A 21,356-nucleotide genomic window follows, 5' to 3' on the forward strand; every position below is an offset into this window, starting at 1 on the left:
GCACTTATATTTTCTAATTGGCTGTTGTATTTCTTGAAGGAGTGTGTGTGACGTGGGTTGTGGGTGACTGGAGTGTGCTGTGCAGACTTGATTATGTTAGAGGGAGTTTCACATAAAGGAATTGTGTTTCTCTAAATTGTGTGTCTCTTGTGGCTTTAGTTTGAGAGGGGGAGAGAGTATATGTATCTGTGCGTGTGTGGGAGAGAGAAAGAGAGACAGAGAGAAAGTGTGAGCGAGTGGGACGGGATGGGAGGTTGACTTATGTACACAAATAAATCTTTCTCCTCTCCTTCACATTCTCCCTCTTCTTTTCCGCTCGCATATTTCAATCTCCAATGTCAGAGAGCTCTAAAAACCCAATGATTAAATTATGATTTGACTATTTTTTACTTTGTCTGTATGCACAGAGATTACGGTGCAGGTCTAGGTAAGGAGCTCTGGAAGAATGCGGTTAGCTGAATGAGCCAATTGCTCAAGTATTTTATGGAAACAGGACATTCAGGGTCCAACTGGGTCGATATGCTGGACAGAGAGCGATGGAGAGCTTGCAAAGAAAGCTAGCAAGAAAGAAAATGGAAGTCCTGCCAAGGGAACCCAAATCCATGACACAGTAGTCGAGTCCAACATCTGTCTTAAGCCCAGGCCAAACCTCAAAATATCCCAGAATAGCTCCAAATAACACAGTACAACCGACCTGCCTCGGCAGAGTAGGTGCCCTCCCATATAAGTAAAAATGTATCACCATGCGATTCAAGGCAGTTAAACCCTTAAACCAAGACCAATTCATAGACCGGACTCTTGATGTACCCATAATCAGTTAGAGAGTTTCTTTTGAATATGCACTTTAACAGCCGAATGAAGGAATTAAAAGCTTTAGGATCCAATGAAGCATTTTGCGTCATAATGGGATGAGAGATGCACTTATCCTAAAAATAAAGCCATTTATATCAGTAGAGCAAAAACTGCTCTGAATGTTCATATCTGTGTATCTAAACCAATTACGGGAGTTGAAGAAAGAAAACATTTTATGAAAACAGGGATGGACCCTTTCTTGGCATTTGTTGTATCTTGTGTCATCTGCTGCTAGATGAAGTGGAGGACTATCTCCAATGTAGTGAGTATTCAGACGAGAGTAATTAAAGATAAGAGAGAGCAAGCAACCAGGGCAATGAAAAGGATAGACATCATTTGGATACTTCTCTCTCCTGCCACTCCAGGGAATCTCATCTTCTTGCTGTTATTATTACGAGTGTATGTCAGCAGGGTGCTAATTCCATGCTTTACTATCTGAATCTTAACCTACAGGGGCTTATTTAATCCTTTGTGCTGTTTTAAAGTTAAAGAATTCCTATGTTATTTTGACTAAGGCATGATGAAACGGCTTTAAAGGCCTATAGCTTTGGAAAAATTACTGTAATGATATGCCTCGAGTGGCTTTTTGCTTTAAAAAAATGGCGATGGCGGCAATGGAGATACCAGTGATGAGGATTAAAGAACTATTTCTGCACAACCTGACACTTAAAAAATATTTTAGTTGGTGTGACCCTAATGTTTTCAGTTTGATTCAGTCATTAACTACTGATTCAGTCAATTTTAATGTTACCACGAGAAGAACATAAATGTATTTGATTTATTCAAGGCAAAAGTATTATAACTATTATTATTAGGTCAGGGGTTTTCAAAGACAGTGGGCTTTTGACACAACATACACAATGTCACCACCCCACAACACTTTACTAATTGTCACTAGTAAAAAAAAAAAAACTTTTTTTATTTATTTTGATAATTCACAATGTATTGCAATTAATCGCATATAAAATAAGTTTTTGTTTACATATTACATGAGTGTGTACAGTGTAAATTTTTATATATAAATACAAAGACAAGCATGTATATATTTAAAAATATGCTATGTTTATTCTTTTAAATATATGTATATATAATATAAAATATAATCATTTGAATATATAAATGTATATTCATGTAAATATTTTCAAAATATATATGCAATTAATCGTAAGACAGCACTAATTTATACAGAGTAAAAACAAATATATATATATATATATATATATATATATATATATATTCATTAGTTTGAAGCATGTTTAATACAAAAAGCCTAAGTGTAGCTGCAATACAAAACAGGAAGAAAGAGACATGGCAAAATACACTAAACCAGCTTAACCAACCTTGCCTTGAATTGCATATGCTACAGATCCATTCAGAATCACTAAACCCTCACATACTCATTTGGCCAGCAGCCATTATAAAAACATCTGCAGGACATGAATTTTGATGATTTGTGTTCATTTATTAAAAGATAATTTATTTGATCAAAACTACAGTAAAACTGTAATTTTGTGAATATTGTAAAACATTATTATATTTAAAAATGGTTGTGCTGCCTAAACATTTTTTTATTTTTATTTTTTTGTGGAAAACACAATGTTTTTTTCCCCCCAGGACTAATTACATTTGATAAATTTAAAGTTAAAAAGAACAGCATTCATTTGCAATAAAATTCTCTTGATTTCATTATAAATGTCTTTTATATTCTCTTTGTGAGAAAACGGTATAATGTTAAAATGAATGTTATATGTAAAAACCTTGCTTGGGCTGAAAAATAGCAAACCTTATGCAATCTGATGTAACGGTAAAAGGTTTAGTTTATATCATTGTGGGAAGATTTTGCAGTTAGCAATCTCCTGACTGCCCAAATCTCAGTGGTTCATCTTGATTTACAGTACCTGGTTGTGTTTTCTACAGTTACAGTACTGACTTAACTATATTTTTTGTGTTGCATGTATTTGCATCTGATAATTTTACTAGGTAATAGTCCTTATCAAAGCCAGGTTCTTGGTTCATATTTTGTGAAATAAAGTAGTCTTGGCCCTACAGTGGTTGTCAGGAAGTTGCTGAGCAAGTGCCATAGTGAAATTCCCTGCGTAGGACTGTAATTAAACAGTTATATCTAATTAGCTACTCTATGCAAAATCAGCTCAGGGAGCATCTGGGCTCAGTGCAGAAAATATATGGATCAGTGCTAGACACCAAGAAATCACTTAATGATGGCAGTTTGCTTTCCTTTGTTGATGCATTTTCTATTGACAACAGGAAGTTTAGGCTTATAACATTTGGTTCGTGGCTATGCCATGGTCCAAAAATGTTCTACTTTATAGTAAACTGTCCAGGTGTTGTTAGTGGGAGGGACAATCTCGTTTAACAGGGCATTTGATAGGACAAACACCTGTGTAGTGCAGGACGACTCCACAATATTAAGTGTCTGTTTTCCTGGAAGACTGGGACACATTTTTAAATAGGAATATTTTCATTGCTACACTACTGTGCTAAAAGCAACAAAATTCCAACCTCATGGGGTCTTTTAATCATTTTGGGGTGAGAGTTGGGAGAGAGAGTCATTTCTTATGAGATAGAACACAGAATCCCTGGCCCTCATTGAAATGGAAATAGGCCTGGATGTTTGTCATCCTACTTCACTCTTCCTTTTCTTTGAGCAGAGTAGAGGAGAAGAGAGAGCAAGTGGAGCAGGAGAGGGAGGAAGGAAGGGCGGGAGTATTACTATAATTTTTCCCGAAGTGATAAACAAGGCAAGTGACTCTCTCACTTCTAGCCTATGGGAACTGCATACATGTCTGTTTTGACTGGAGGGGACTCTAATTATTAGACCAAAGACAAAAAAGTATGTGTATGCGCGTCCCCATCTAATTGAATACCTTGTGGGAAGAATGTCTTTATATTCTCTTTAGTCTTTTGGGTGTTTCATACTTCGTCTCCAGAGTTGCTCAAAGGGGGGTTCATTACAGAAGCCCATGAGAACCGTAAGGGAACAGATCAAGTTTGATGTTCTATCCTTCAGCTTTTGCTAGCATCTTATTAAGACTCTTGGGGATACTTTGGCACCATCTGCTTGTCCAGCAGCAATATCTTTGTATGTGTGCCAAGTATGCTGGTATTTGAAACTTTCAGAGTTATTTTTATGTGTCCATATGTCTGTCTTTATGTGCATTGCGTGTATGCACATTTGCATATGCTGCGCTGCTCGCGTTTGTATTCCGGGTGTTTGAAGATCGACCTCAAAAAACTGTGTGAAACAAAAAACTTTTGCAATGCTGCTTAGTAATAAGCTGATAGAGTGAGTGAGAGAGTGACTGAAAGGGTTAGAAAAAGAAGGGTTTAATCAACACTTCTCTGCTTGAATGTGGCAGTGCTATCTCATTCCTCTTCAGAAACAAATCTAATCTCCGTCTGGGCAACCTTCCATTTATGCAAAGCCATGTTCATTTCTGGAGAATACCAAACTCAAATACGGGATCAGATTGTGTACAAAATTGATGCCGGAGCTCCGAAATAATCAAAATGCATTTTTAATAGGTGATTGTAGAATTTATTCAGTAAGAGGTGCAGTTTTCACATCTATGAAAAGTTGTTTTAAATATATCAGTTTAGAATGATAATTGTGGGTTCTTCATGGTGAATTGGAAGGGGGTTTTTTTTCCAATAGTAATTAATGTTGTTATTTAAATTCCTCCCTTTTTTTAAAAAGTCAAATGCATAAAATACAGAGAACTACTTGCTTTATCTTCATTACTTGTCATATATTTTTAATTTTCTGCTTTTAGAATCAATATGGCACTTCTGCAATGGCATAGGTCATGAATTCTGGAACTTCTCAGATCCCCACTTGCATAAATTAAAGTATGCAATAATAAGATTGGTCTCTCCACCTTTTTTCCCCCCACAGCATCCTTCACAGCAACATTTTGTAATAAACCTTTCATATGTCATACGGTATACTCATATAGTCAGTATTTTTATATTGTGTCATAGCTGTTAATGTTATTATATAAATTGTGAGTTTTAAAATTATTGAAGATATAAAGAAATGAAGATAAGAACTAAAAGAACTTAAGAATGAGTGGTGGATGCAGTAATATATAATGTAAATGAATTTGAACAGACAAGTTTGTCACAGAGAAATTTAGTTACAGAACAACGGAGGATTGGGTCTGTCTCAGGCTTTTAAATGTCTCGAGGGTTTCAGCATAGAGCTTGTAGAGCTAGTCTGTTTTCTGAAGACGCTCTGTGATCTGAACACTTATGTAGACTTTCAGTTTGTTTGTTGGTGATGGAAGTCCTGCTGCGTGAGTGTGTGTTTCTGTGTGTGAAGGAGAAGAGAGACTCAAGAGTTCATAGGAGATGTGGCTGTCAGATGTTTCCTGCCTTGTATAAAGTAACATTGAGAAGAAAATATTGGGAGCAAAAGAAGAATTCACATTGTTTCCTTTCACTTAAATTTCTGTTAAAGTGGTAACTAAAGTAAATCAAAAGCTTTATGGCCTGAAACTCATTAAATGACAAGCTGCAATATTTACAGAAGAACCATCTGTGTCTCTGGATGAGTTTGTCTCTGGCCGTTTCACATATTCTTCACCTAAAGGAAAGTAAAAAAAAAATTTAGTTTTGGACTTCATTGACTTAGTATGGACAAAATACAAGCCAATAAAGTTTTGGAACAATATTAGGGTGAGAGTTTAGGCAAGGTGTTTTTTTTTATTTTTTTTTTTATTATTATTATTGAAAATTCATATTTCAGCAAGGATGCATTAATTGATTAAAAGTGGAAGTAAAGACATTTAGAATCTCACAAAATATTTCTGTTTTAAATAAATGCTGTTCTTTGCTGTAAGTTTCTATTCATCAAAGAATCCTGAAACATTTATCACAGTTTCTACACAATTTTTATTATTTCAGCATTGTTAATAATAGTTTCTTGATCACTAAATCAGCACTGAAGACTGGAGTAATGGCTGCTGAAAATTCAGCTTTGCAATAACAGGAATAAATAATATTTAAAATGAATGAATAAATTATTTATTTTAAAGATTGTATTTCACAATAGTATGGTTTTCTTTATCAAATAAATACAGCTTTGGTGAGCATAAGAGATTTCTTTCAAAAACATTCTTTCATAAAAATAATGAGCACCAAACTTTTGAATGCTAGCTTTAGTTGCAGTATATGATCAAAGGTTGCGTTAAATGAGGATAATAGAAAAGGTACTGTGATCACAGGCTTTCCCATCCACATGGGATTAGAGTTCTTAGAAGAACCCAGGGTTGGCATAAAAAAGTACAATTTTTCTGAGGTTTTTCAAAAACAAAGGGTTCAATTCAGGTTAGTAAAAAGACAAAGTATATAATGAAACACAAATTTGCTTAACCTTCTCCAGGAAAGCTAGTCCCATTCAAACAGGACTTTACTCGCTGAGCTCTGTAGCTTTTTGTGCATGCGTTTAGAAATAGCATCGCTGCAAGGCACCCTACAAATTCCAATCCGTTGTACATGTTGAGAACAAAAGGCCTGAGAAGACAATTTTGTTGAGCAATCTAAGCACTGTTGAAAGGAGCAAGCGTTGATTTGGATGCTGGTGAAAAAAAACATGTATGACTGCTAAGTGCTTCCTCGGATGAGAAGCTAATCACTTTTGGTAACAGCAAGCGAAGAGTCTAATCCATCTTTCATCTGGTCTGTTTTCCTTTCTTGTTTAGTTGATGGAAATGCAGAGCTGAGGTGAGAGCTGAGTTACAAAAGCTAGTCTGCTAATAAGTCCTTTCTTAAAAATACCATTCTGTTACAACATGTTTTTGACCATGTCAAGCATGTAGGCCTTGCTGGAAACTGCCAGACCTATTTTGAGGGTGTTTTAAGCCAGACCTTCCCTCTTGGAGTGCTTTTCTGTCTCTCGGGTGGTAAAGTGAGGCGGCCTTTTCAGACTCTGGAATGTTTCACTTGTTCATTTCAAGGCGGGAATTCAGGTGCTCTGTCATTTTTTAGCTTTCAGGACAGGCACTCATGCTGACCACTGGCCTTTCTCACACAGGCTCATCCCAGACCTCCCATGGGTCCTTCACAGGGAGTGCTTTGTCTCTGTGGTGACAGCTGTTGAAATTCTTCCTCAATGCTTATGAAAGTTTTCTACAAAACCTGCCTTTTGGCAATTGGGTCAGACTTTAGCTAAAGAAATGCAGTGTTTACACAAAGTGTTACACAAAGATGACGGTTCGTTATGTTAATAATAATAATAATAATAATGTTTATTATTTATATTTATAATTTAAAATAATACAAATATGTAATATAAAATGTGTAGAAATAATGTTGTATATTAGCGATTTTCAGCAGATTGCAATAAACAATCTTGACGATTTTAATTGCATTTCTGAACTGTAAGCAGCTTAATTAGTACTTGGTCTAAATGTGGCACTTCGATCTAGAAATGGCTTTTAACCCCATCAAAGTAAGTGATTGTGCAGTGACTGTATACTTCTAAAGGTCTGTTTTAAAAGGTCTGCCACCTTATCAGGTTAGTGTTAACTCTGTCTGCTGCAGTGGGCAATCATTAGATGTTCATTCGTTTCGGTTCCATTACCTCAATGTCATTAAAGGCATCGTTAGAGGTTTATCTAGTGTTTACTCAGCGTGTATTAAAACATGAAAAACTAAAGCTAGAGTGAAAGGTGGTGAAATAATTAGTGCTGAGTGCATAGCTTCTTAGTTAGGAATGAAGTTTATTGAATGAGAGTATGAGGTGGTTCTGTAGAAATGAATAATAACTGTCCTCTGAGGCTGTTGGAAACATAGTTGTCAAAGTGAATGTAAAATTGATCTCATATCTTGTTCCTTTCTCTTTGAGGCATGGGCTCTTTATTTTCATTGTACAGAGTCAAGAAAATAATTTGAGAAATGCAGTAACTGAGATACAGAGTTGTAAATGAAACAAGTGAATGTTTGTCAAAATATACAAAACTAATTTAGAGAAGTAATTAAAAAAATGAAGTGCTGAAACTGTGGAATGAGTGTTATGTAAATACTTGTAAATAATATTCCTTCCTGACAGTGAGAGACAGGGGAAGTACTGTATAAGACATTAAATAATATTTGTTTCATAATATCATAGTCGTAATCACCACCATTGTGGGTGATTGATTATATTTTTCAGTTCCCGACCTTTCATTTTTAATCAAAATCAACTTGGACTCAAGGATGTTGCTATATTATCCTAATACATTTTATTTAGGTAATAAATTGAATTTATTTTCAATTTATGAAAATGTGTAGTAGACAAAACTGCACCATTCATTGACACAGAGATCCACAAATCCATATCGCATTTAAGTTTACAGAGCTCCTTTAGATTTCTTTATACAAAATTTGCCTGCGTACTGTGCTGTAAATTCCATTTTTATGACTGGACTCTGCAGTCCTGTCTGCATTTTTTGCATCATGGAAATAAAAAGGCCCTACAAAAAACTAACAGATTTGACTAATGGTATAATAGGACCTGCATGTCTTCTCATTGCTCCGATTTTTCACTCTCTCAAACTAAAATCCCAACAGAACCAGAGAGGACTTTTTTTTCTTTATTTGCATATAATTTAAGTCAGTCATTTAAGATCAGCATTTAACACAAACTATGAGACGGGTAGACTTTTAAAGCCAACCCCGACCAAAAAAAAAGATCTTATTTCGATTGATTTTTTTACCTGTTGTTACATTAAAAATACATTATAAAAAATAAAAATAAATAAATAATTGGTGGGGTTTAAAAGTTTTTTGGGGGCAGACCCCACTAATAGAAGCTTAGCTCCCCTGTCCATGAATCTCTAGTGACGTCCCTGCTTCAACTTACAGCTGCGTAGAGTCCTCCACACATCGGTTTCTTCTAAGTTGTATGAGTGTGTAATGATTTTTTAATGAGAGGTTGGCTTCTGTTTGGTTTTTGTGTAGCGCTGCTGCTTCTCGGCTGAAGTAGAACCCAATCCTGATGTCTTTGCCTTCTCGACCACAGCCTGACGTCTGATTGGTCCAGTATCCGTCTGGAATTTAGCTTTCCCTGCTCTTGACCCCACCCTCCCTCTGCCCTGAGGGCGTCAATGAACAACGGCATTCCCTTACACAGCCGCGTGTGCATATGTATTTGTGTTGACTATAGGGCTGGAAGGGAAAGGGGAATACTCTAGTGCTTTTCTTCCTTTTAAACAGACATAAATTAACATAGTCACATCTATGATTAAAGCTTTTTTCTGGAAATGTCTGTATGTCCTGTTTGTTTGTATATTAGTTGTGCTTCTATTATTATTCTCCATGAAGGAAAGACAATCCTTTTCCTCTTGCTCTCTCATAACATACCTACACATTCTCTCTCTCTTGCTCCCTCTCTCTCTTTGCACGCTTGGCTTAGATCTTGTGTAAAAGGGAGGGTCTGAACTCTGTTTTCAGTGAATGATCCTGCTGGAGTCTAACGCTAGCATACACTCGCTCTCACTCACACACAAAGCTGCTGTTCCCGCTAGAAAGAGAGTGTGTGAATGAAGAAACAGGAAAGAGAGAGAGTTTGGATGTGGCTGGACTGTTACTGGACAGTGGGACGTGTAACTGTAGGCTCTCCATGGTCTGATGAAGTGATGGTGTGAGGTATTTCTCCACTGTTGGAGTGATTGAGGTAAAGATTACTTTTCATTCTCCTGCCGCTGTTTGTGGATCACTGACAGTGTGAGTGTGTGTTTGTGCAAATGAACGTGGACAGGTGAAAACTTACCAGAAACTAGAGCAAGTGCTTTAGCATTCTGGGGTTGTGGAGTCATGCTGTACTCCGTGTTTCATCAGCAAGTTCCTCTGCTATTGTTTTGTTGCTGTAAAAGTTATCATTCTCATTATAAATGAAAATCTGATAGTGACAAAAACTCTCCTTTTGAAAGTTTTGTATCTGATAAAGGGTTTATTCAAAACTATAAACTTGTCTCCGTCCAGTGTGGAAGGTCTGCATCCACTAGCACCAGCAGAGAGCAGTTCAGAATTGGAGAACTGTAATTTGTAATCAGTGAGGCCAATTTATTAATTGATTCAAAATTGAGTTTGTACTTAATTGCAAATATGATTTGAAAATATGAAAAGTGTATTTGAAAGTCAGTTTATGATTGAAATCTGATATAAAGTTTGTTTATTTTATTTTATATCAGGGCCTGATATTTGTTTTACATATCCTGTTATATATTTGAAATAATCACACTAATAGGAAATGCACAACATATGTAAAATATTAGGCATAGATATTCCAATTTTAAAATATTTATTCATATTGATCTATGTTGTCATTTAACACTCACTTAAAATTATTCTTAACAAGCACAACATTTTACTAACATTTTTAAGTGTAATCTTTGGCAGGTTTTTTTAATTAATAAAAACTGCACTTTACTGCACTTTATAATGTTTTGATTATTATTATTATTATAGCAGTTCAAAGGGTTGTTTTTTATTCTTTAGTCTATTTTTTTATTATTATTGTTATTATTTTACCAAATAGTACTGAATTTTTATGTTGACCATTCATCAATATTACCATAGCTTCCCTGTATACCAGGATGTGCACATGCAAGTCTCTGTCAAACTTGGGTGACATGCTTTCAACATCTCCCTACGAATACACCTAATGTGCAAACCAGTTTTTCAACCAATGCATGGCACTCCATGCAGGACTGTATTCACAGATCTTTGTTGCTCTATTAATAGCCCGAGACAGGGCAGGGAGTGAGGCTGCAGCTGAAGGGAAGGAAGTGGGCCTGGAGAGCACAGGGATTGCTGGGGTCACTGCACTAGAGGCCCCGCACCGGCCATTCCCTGTAACTGCGCTGTTTTGGAATGCTAGAGTGATTGGTAGCAGCCATGCCGCAAAAATGAATCACACCGCAATACTCCTTTTCTTTGCACGACTACATGTCTTCAGCTAGGTTCCATGCCCTTACTGTTGTCTAGCAGCTAATCCCTAATCTTTGCCTGTCGTACCAGAATAAAACAAAAGAGACGGACAATAAGCCAGAGAGAAAGAACATTCTCTGTGGCATAATGCAATACCGTAACAACTGTGACTATGTACGGTCAATTACGGTCTGAATAGGGGAAGGTATAAATGAAAATTAATAACTAGATCCTCAGAAAGAGAGACTAGATAAGACATTCTCATTTTACTTGCAAAACATCCGTCTTGAGCACTATGAGAGTTCTTTCCTCATGTGAGAGTTATGACAGTACAGACTCTCAGGGTTTATTCAGGGGACTTTACCTGTGGAATGTTAACTGCCTTCATTTTTCTCCTGTCACACACTCTTTCTCCTCCCGCTGGCGAGACTCTCATCCCCTTCTCCATGCGTCAGTTTCCAGCACCGCTTCTGTCAGTCAAAGCTCAACCCAGCACCCAACGCTTTGACCCGCAACTCTCCTGAAACTTTACTGTGGCTCTGAAGCCTTTGATTGGTCACGTATCCTGCTCCACTTAGACCCCCTATACACCTGGTTTTAACATGTGTTTCAGGGTGACTGGATTACATTTTTACTTTTATCCAAAGCGACTGACACTACCGTTCAAAAGTTTGGGGTCAGTAAAAGAAATGAATACTTCAGCAAGACTGCATTAAATGAATCAAAAACGACAGTGACAACTTTAATGGTTTTTACAAATGAATGCTATTTCAAATAAATTATGTTCTTTTGAACTTTCTATTCTTCAAGAAATCCAACTGTAGCACAACTGTTTTCAATATTGATAGTATAGAATATTTCTTGAGTCAGCATATAAGAGGTATTTCTGAAGGATCTTGTGACACTGTAGACTGGAGTAATGTTTTGCCATCACAGGAATAATACATATGAAAATTGATTTCACAGTTTTACAGTTTCTGCTGCATTTTTGATTAAAACAATGTGGCCTTGGTGAACACAAGACACATCTTTCAAAAAAAGATCTTACTAACCCCAACCTTTTGAATGGTAGTGTACAGTTCATTCAGAATATATGGCATTGCTATTAGAAGAGCTTTAGTCTTTATTAGAAGAACTTTAATCTGTACTCTTTGTTGCAGTTCTTTGCTTTTTTTTTGTATTCTGATCTCCTAATGTGAGAACAGACACTGCATGCTGTTTTGTGATGTGGTCACTCCATTTAATAAACAGTATCCCATTAATGATTTTACTGGATGGCATTTGGAATCTCATTTCACTCCCCAAATCCTCCCCCAAATCTCTCTCCCTGTGTATTTTTTAAGGACGCTTAAACTTTATTTTCTCCCCTTAATTCACTTCTAGTCCTTATTAGCATACTTAACTGTGGAAATGTTTTTGAAATGTAATATACATGTTTTTCTGTGAAATATTAAAAGCATTTTGAGTAGGAGACCAAAAAGACCAGTTTTAAAATTAGCTGGTTGTCTAATGCAACCTAATGGAAGGTGTAAAATCAATCCGCTTTCAAATATCAAGATACTATCTGGATTTGAAGTGCATGTTAATCCTAGGTGTAAATGGGGCCGTAGTTTTAGTAATTGACTCACTGCAATATGTGTTTACATTGTTGTAGTGTGCTTAGACTTGCATTTTTACTTTGTTTAATGAAGAGAATGTGGAATTTTTCATTCTTCAAAATCTTTTTTTGAACTACATGTTTAAGATGTAGCTGGAAAAGGCAGGGGTGTGTGTGTGTGTGTGTGTGTGTGTGTGTGTGTGTGTGTGTGTGTGTGTGTGTGTGTGTGTGTGTGTGTGTGTGTGTGTGTGTGTGTGTGTGTGTGTGTGTGTGTGTGTGTGTGTAAAACAGGATGCTCATTGTTCTCTCCTCATTACAAACAATCAGTTGGTCTTCTGATCCTTTCATGTCTAGTCAAACGGAATCTGATAATGAACTGCCACTAACACAGAGCTAAGAGTTACTTAGAACCCCAAATTGGACCAAAAACTTTACAAACTTTCCCCAGCAGCTGTAGTGCAGATTGTCTGTCATTGTTATGGTAGCAGTGTGTGAGGGAGCTCTGATCGCTGCTGAGATGTGTCATGCTGTGAGTGACGTGTGCTTGACACTTTGACCTGGGCATCCACACACACACAATGCCCAGTGTGTTTGTCCTTGAACAAAACAGGAAAAGACATTCACGCTTGGTTCATTCTCCTTTACGAATACATACTATAGCTGGCAACACGTTTCTCACTGAGAGTGCAGACTGTGAATTTAGTCCACTGTTCCTCAACAAACTGTTCAACAAACTCACATACACACACGCGTTACTGTCGCAAACATAGGTACTTGTTTGTGACACTACAAGCACCAGGGACCAGCTCTGACACATGTATGCTGATATATTTTACATTTTACTGCATACACACACATACACAAAAGAATTTGAGCGAGGTCACAACAGGAAAACTAAAAAATGTGCATCATTTCCACTCTGGTGCCCTCAGACTTCCTTCACTGTAGACATACAAACACCCAAACAGGCATTTAGTCATACACACAGAGGAATGTGGTATGTTATGAGCTGTGACAGTAACAATAGGCTTGAAGAAAAAGTGTGTCACCATGGTAAAACAACGGGTATGTTCCAGTCGGCCATTAATTGGCCTCATAAAGTGGATTTCATGGAGTGCTTGGCCGTTTCTCGTGAGATTTCAAAGTCCGAAGGACACTATAGATGACATAGTATGAGTATGATGTTTGATTAAAATTTACATTAAAGGGGTCATCGGATGCCCATTTTCCAAACAAACGTAATCCACTGCGTCTTCAGCGGCTCAGATGTCGCGAGTAAATGGCGAGAAAATTGTTAGCTTGAATGCACAGTAAGTCAGTAAGTGACATCACAAAGACCGGCATTTGAGAATGGCTTTATATAAGGAAGGGGAAATCTTTATCATAATAGGGTGGTTGTGTACACACACTGCCAAAACACATTTCAGTTCAAACTACTTTTAAAAGTGCATGTCGCATCAATTCTACCTGAAATGGAGTATGTGACCCCCTTTAAATGACATTATTATGATCATGGGTTGCATAGTCCTTTATCATTTAATGTAAAAGTTTTAATTTATATTCAATTAAGCATATAAAATATAATTTTCTATGTAAATATGTGTCTGTTATTTTTATATGAAACAATGATTTTTATGTTAAACAATGTCACTTAACATACATTTTCCATAGGAAAAAACATAATCATTGACCAAAAACTTGTTATATAGCTAGAAAAATGAAATCTACGGAGGAGCATTTTGTTAAATATATGCACCACATGACATTCTTTATCATTTTTACTGTTCTAAAATGTTTGATTTGTGCTCGAATAAATCTGTCAAGTTTTTATGACAGCCACTTTTCAAAATTTTATATTACAAAAAACAAATTGGAGTAGAAATGTAATTATGTAATTGTAAAGTTGGTATTATAACTTTGTTTAGTGATGGTGAAAGATAATCTGGGTGATCCAGTATTGTAATAGAAATTTAGCATTAAGCCTTGATCCAGATGTGCACATGCGTCTTTTTTGAATGTCATTTCAGGCTTCTTGCATAACAAGCTGTTTGAGGTCTTTCTAACTTCCTCCCCCAGAAAATACATCAAGGTGAAATATTTATATGTGGCAGAACATTTTTCTTTTTACTTTAAATAATTTGCAAGACTTTGAAAATTCCTGTGATCTAGCACTGGAGTGAGACTATATATGAATATTTATCCAAAATTCTGTCTATGATAAGCAAACATGGTTAAGATCTCTTTCTCTAAATTAGAGTTCAAATATGAAACTTACCCAAAGCTGAAATACTTGTGATTTAAGATGTGTTTATAGAGTCAAGAAAAACAAATATCGTATGTTTATTTTTCAGAAAGTACCAGTAACTTACTTTCTCAGTATCTGATTCTTTCATTGCTTGTTTGTGGATACTTTAAACAGTGATTGACATCAGATATCTTGTTGCCTTCATCCATGTGACCAGATCTCTCTTTCTGCCTGCACTGTATCAGTAATTCCTGTATGAGACACTGCTGGTCATGAGTGACTCAGTGCTTCTATTCATTCAGTCTGTTATTGTGCACAGTTTACAGTTCCATCATTTCAGTTTCAACATGATCAAATTTAATTTTCAAGTTCAAATTATTTAACTGGCTTTTGAAACTTGCAGGCAGACAAATCTAATGGAAAAAGCCCTAAACATGTCTTTACAAATCTAATATTACATGATGTTAGAAACAATGAGGCAGCATTGTTGCCTGTTAAAAGCACCAAAGTTAAACTTTATTTAAACAATAGCTATAGCAGGTACCACATAGAAATGGCGTGAAGGCAAAAACAAAAAGACTGAACCTGCAGATATTTTTATAGGCCCACAATAAGTTTATCTTATTCTGTGCCTTTTACCAATGATATAAAACTCAGCACCTTTGCAACTTATTACTTTTTCTCTTTTTCTATTATGGCAATAATTTAATGTACTGAAGGATCTGTGTGGGTGATGCAATGTGTCTTTTTGCCTCTGACATGTTTGTATGAGCGTGTGCAGGTGCACGTGAGCACATGTACAGGATTGTTGCCGTATTGCAGAGCATTGCATAACAATCTGTCAGAGATATTGATACATGACTCAGATTATCAAAGCTCTCTATCTCATCTGCATAAAGAAAAGAGAGACAGATGAAAAACTAAGACAAGAGAATGACTGATTTAGCTCTGGGTAGATGATAAGTAATTATAATTACAAAGATACTGACAAGAGTAACAGTTTTTGAATAGTGCATGTGCACATTTTTTTAAAGCTAGACTGCAGCTCAGTGTGTTTAATTAAAGATTAAATGTGTTTGCAACTTCTTTTCTTCTTTTTCTCTTAGTTGTTATGTTTTTTTCCCCCATTAATGTTCATTTTCTTAAAAACTCTTTGAATATTGCACACATTAACAGTAGTACTTCCGTGACCACTATAAACTTTTCCACAAAAGTGCAATTTTACAAACTATATGAATTTGTATGAAATCAATTGTATGCCGCAGTTTTAAATGTGAAGTGCATCGTTCTAAAAATAATAATAATGGTCAGTCCAACAAGTATAAATAAGTGCACATTTGTTATTGGTATAACTTGAAGCTGTTTGTAAGAGTGTTGCTGTACTTAGGTTTTGGGAACCTTAAAAGGCTGTTAACGCCTCCTCAAAACATTGCAGAATCTTTGAGGAGACTGTGCACGGAAAACTAGGTCAGCTGCTACTGTGACTATGTCAGTAGATTTGGGGTTTATTGTCATTCTTTCTTTTTCTTTTTTTTTAGAAACACATATACTGTGTAACAAATGATGACATCATTCTACAGGTTATTCTCTCTGTATGTATGTTCTTCTGAGACACACATGCAGCACACATACATTCATCTTTTGCTTAGGTAATGGGGATTTGTTTCCTACTTGACAGAGAAACAACAAAAGCATAGAAATAAACAGGATTATCAAGGAAGAAAGCACATAAATCTGTTGCAGATCCCATGTATGTTTTCAGTATGAGTAGGAGTTGATGAGCTCATCACATCACAAAATTGTCAAAAATTAGCAACCTTTTATTAAAATTCCTGTCCATCGGATTAATTTTTTTGACTAATAACCGATGTCATAAATAACGTCTGCATATTTTAAAGGGGATCTTTTTTATTATTAGGCTAAAGGCCATATGCACTCACATTTTTAGCAAGCTATTTGAAGCATGTCTAAGAAACAAGGGGTTTAATCCATTTACATTCCCTTTCCAAAGTTTGGACTTTCTTTGTGAAAGATATACAGCATCATATGATGCAGGAGGAACCGGGATGAGTGTGAGCTGATTAATGGCACAGGTCTAAAAATAAAAACCTGAGAAAGGAAGGGTGGATTTAAGCTTTATATAAAGGTCAAGAGCAGAGATCAAGAGGATTTTTACACTCATAAAATTATTCTTTATGTCTGATTATAACAGACAGGCAGTCAAGAGTGAGAAAGAGTCACCTGTGTGTATACTAGATCCTCAGAGATACAGACCAGGTATGCATATTTATACATAAACATGCAAGTGTGTTGTAAAAAATAAATAAATAAAAACACAAAACTACTACCAGAGTGGAACCAGTGAGTATCTTAAGAGAGTACCGTAAGATTTAATGTCTGAGTTGATTTGTTCTGCCTCCACAGGTCTCTCTTAATGGTTTTGAACTGTAGCACATGTCACATCACTGTCGTGCTATTGGCAGCTGTTCACCTCTGTATCCAGGTAACTACTCAGAAAGAGGAGATACTTGCTGGTACCTTTGTTTTTCGTACAACAGACCAGAATATTATGTTCCATGTGAACACACATTTATAATATCTGGAGAAAGCTACCCATTAACATTCCCATTAATCTCAATGGCAGTTTCTCAGCTGGCCATATCCTCTGGAACCATACTAACCAGACAAACTTGGCAAACACCGTCAGATGCGCACATTTTTCATAGTGCCCTCTAGTGGTAAAATGAACTTTTAAATAGGTGCTTGAATCTCAAATAAATCCATACCAGAGAAGCATTTCACCTTTAAATGCATTTTTAATACATGTCTTTTTGAAAAAATTGGCTTTATTTTCAGTTGTTTGTTAATGGCAGATTATTAAAAGTTTAGGTATTAGGATCTGATGATAAATGCTCTTGAAATTAACTGTATCTGTAATGTATTTGAAATGTGTATAGTAATGTGTTTGAAAGAATGTTTTGAAAGTCTCTTATGCTCAACAAGGCTGAATTTATTTAATCAAAAATGCAATAAAACTGTAACATTCTAAAATATTATTGTTAGTTTATCTGTTTTCTGTTTCTGTTCTAAAATGTACTTTATTCCTGTCATGCTGAATTTTCATCAGCCATTATTCCAGTCTTCTGAGAGAGCCCTTCAGGGATCATTCAAATGGTTATTATTAATTCCTTATTATTATCAATGTTGAATAGTTTTGCTGCTTTTTTGTGGAAACCATAATACAGTAAAAAAATATTTATATAACATTTGATAAACAGACAACTCAAGAGAACAGCATTAGTCATTTGTAACAATATACATGCAGTCTTTACTGTTACTTATGCTTAATTTAATGCATCCTTGCTGAATTAATAATGTGTATATAACAATAGTACAGGTATAGTTGATCATCATAACCTGCTCAGATGTTGACATAAACATACTGTTCAGTCAGCAGTTGCATCAGATCCTCATCTGGATTGCTTTTGACCATCTTTAGCCTTATTTTTCATCTCCACTCATTCCAAATCACTGTTTCTGTATATGTGTGAATGAGCTAAATCTTTACATATTTGAACCTATAACGTATTGTTCTGTTTTTCATGATAACATAAGCCTAACAATCAAATGAAAGAGTTGGGTTTAGAGCAATAGAATATGTGCAGGTGTGTTTCTGAGTGTGCATACCTGCTTTGCATGTGTTCCTTGGCTTAAACAAAGTTTTTTTCGTCTCCAGAAGATGGCGCTGTGTGCACAGTGTAGAATTTGCCAAAAACTTCTCCTATGATTTAAAATAGAAAATAAGACGAGAAGAACACACAAATGTCTATTTAGTACCCAAACTCAATCCCAATGCCTGCATGGATGGATAGAGTAATGATTTTACTTGTAAGGGCATTCTCATTATTTGAAAGGCTAATGAATCATGTTTTCATTTAGATCTAATAATGTCAGCGGATATGTTTGAGGGTTAGTAATTAGTAGTTGTGGTACTGAGTTACAACCATTGCTGCTGCTCACTAGCATTGTATTTTAGATGCTGGTGAGCTAGCCAGGCTTCTTAACTTTACCAGCAAGGTTGACCTTTGCATGACTATGCTGACCAGTTTGGACTAGCACGTATCTTCGTGCTGGTGTAAGCTGGTCTTTCTCTGGGCAATATGGCCACACACTGCAGCACACACAGGAAGCCATTGGGAGTCAGTTTAAGTAGACACATACATCTGTCTTCTTTCTCTCCATTTTCCCGATTCTCTTTCTTTCACGCTCTTTGAAGACCACATGAGTTATATCTTATCCATACCTCTTCACTAGCCCTCTTCTACCTTTGTTCTTTCCCCTGCAGCAGTGAAATAACACGGTGTGTGGAAGTACACAGTTTCAGGCTATTTGCAGTGTGTGTTAGTTAAACGGGCACTCTTGAAGTTGTCAGTAGAGTGTGTGCTGTTTTTCATTATGGAGTGGGGTGAGCAGAGGAATGCTCTTACAGCACTCCCCACTCTTTCAAACTCTCACCCTCTCATTGCCCCCTTGTTTCTCTCTTTGAACTTCCCCTCTACTCATTTTGCGTCTTTCATGTGTTCTCCGCTCTGTCGCGCTGTGTGTTTGTGTGTGCAGCTGTGATTTCTCAACATTCATATCTGCATGTGAGGGAATGTGTATAGTCTACCTAGAATAAAAAAAAATGCCAAAAATACTACACATAAGTACAAACATTGCCTTTAAGGCAACAAATTAAAGGAATAGTTCACCTAAAATGAAAATTATTATAATTTACTCATCCTCAACTTTCTTTGTTATGCCAAAGGTGATTTTTTTAGTTGTGTTTAGTCTATTTGTTCATTTTTTTTTTACTTAAACATTAAAAAGAGTGAATATGAACACTGAACAATGCACTTAAAATTGTCACTCTAAAGTTTGAAGTTTCTTTTTTCTTCTTTATCCCAATATGTCCTACTTTGGATCTTTTGGTGATGTTATGCCCTTTTGTTCCTTCTGCAGCTTTTGTTAGAGTGTGTGTGGCTGAAACAGACTGTCAATAGAAAGATAAATGGCAAATCTTTTTCAGCACAGATTTGTCTTCTCTCCGTCTGCTCTCATTCTGCTTGTCTTTTCTTTTTCTTTGGTGAGGTAGATCTTTTGATACTCTTCACATACAAGGTCAGATAACTAAGTCACTAATCAGACAACTCAAAAACTTTTTGCTTGCTTTTCTGAACAAAATCCCCTTCCTCAAACACGCACACAAGGACAATAAAGGCACATATAAGAAAAGATTGCCATTGACCTTCAGTGAAAAGAAACAGGATCAGAAGTTTGTTGAGTCCTGCATAGTACAGAACACACTTACACCAATAAAGTCAGACACTCACCAAGAAACTCAGAATAATAATAATAAGTGACATTTACGTCATTACTATTCACTGATAATCTTCAGCTCCAGTGAGCAGTTAAGATTTGGGTCAGTATGATTTTTTTCTTTCTGGAAGAAGTCTCTTATGCTCACCAAGACTATATTAATTTGATCAATAATACATTACAACATCAATATTGTGTCATATTATTACAGTGTAAAATAATGGTTTTCTATGTTAATATACATTTAAAAATCAAATTAAGTCTGTTGATGGCAAAGCTGAATTTTCAACAGCCATTAATTATTCTTCAGTTTCACATGATCCTTCAGAACTCATTAAATATGCTGCATGAAAACAAATCCTACTTGTATCCCTAACAAAATAAAATAATTGTTAATAATGAAATGATTTCTCTTTTTGACCTAACTATCCCTTTAAGAAAGTTCTCCAGGAGTCTGTAAGATAAGAGCACATTCTAGACATGTTGTACTTATCTCTCTCTCTTTCTCTCTCTGTGTGTCTGTGTGTGTGTGTGTGTGTGTGTGTGTGTGTGTGTGTGTGTGTGTGTGTGTGTGTGTGTGTGTGTGTGTGTGTGTGTGTGTGTGTGTGTGTGTGTGTGTGTGTGTGTGTGTGTGTGTGTGTGTGTGCTGTTCCTGTTATGGCATCTGGAAGGGCAAGATTGAGCATGCAAGAGATACAATCCTTAGAAAGTACTTCAGTGTCCATCACTTTTCACTCATGCTCATACTCATGCCAACAGTCCCAAGTGTCTAAGTCTAGCAAAGTCATGAGAACAGGAAATGACCTCGATTCTGATTTTGCCCCCATGTGTGACCTCAAGCAAACAGCTTGTGTTTACTGTTCAAGCAAAGAACAGTGGACCTATGTGTGGTGTTGTGAAAGTGCTACATATTTTCAGAACGCCTATAGGGACACAAGGGGGGAATATCCAGCCATAATCCTGATGCTCGGACTCAACAAGGGCTGAATTGAAGTAATTTAGTGTGATTCTCAGTTTGACTGCTTTATGGCACTGGGATTGTTGTCATCTGAGGAGTTACAGGAGTCAAACAGAAGGGGTTGGGCAGGGAATCATTTCGAAGCAGAGAGGCTGAATGGATAACAATAGGCAAATTGAATGGAGTTGAATTTCTGTGTATCGCGCTTCACTGAAAGAGGCTTGATACTCACACAGATGCCGCAACAGGTGGTGTGACGTGTGTTTTTGCAGATACTGAGATCCTGATATTTTCCTTCCCCAGAGATGTTAAAGGGATAGTTCACCTAAAAATGAAAATGGCACCATTACTTATTCACCCTTCTGTCTTTAAAAACCTAACCATACAGGTTTGGAATGACATGAGGGTGAGTACAT

At 36.3% G+C, this 21,356-nt stretch overlaps 1 protein-coding gene across 4 annotated transcripts in view; it reads left to right on the top strand.

Annotated features, from left to right (window-relative positions):
* Positions 1–21,356, top strand: part of dab2ipb (DAB2 interacting protein b) — a 110,545-nt gene that overhangs the window by 9,801 nt on the left and 79,388 nt on the right. Inside the window, exon 1 of one of the 4 annotated variants that reach the window (XM_059550568.1) lies at positions 9,365–9,526. The exons of the other annotated variants lie outside the window; for them this stretch is intronic. The gene's annotated coding sequence lies outside the window, so the exon portion shown is untranslated. Of the gene's footprint in view, positions 1–9,364; positions 9,527–21,356 lie in introns of those variants that run through there. 4 annotated transcript variants of the gene reach the window in all.

This window comes from Carassius carassius, chromosome 5, assembly GCF_963082965.1.
Source record: "Carassius carassius chromosome 5, fCarCar2.1, whole genome shotgun sequence".
Taxonomy (NCBI): Eukaryota; Metazoa; Chordata; class Actinopteri; order Cypriniformes; family Cyprinidae; genus Carassius; species Carassius carassius.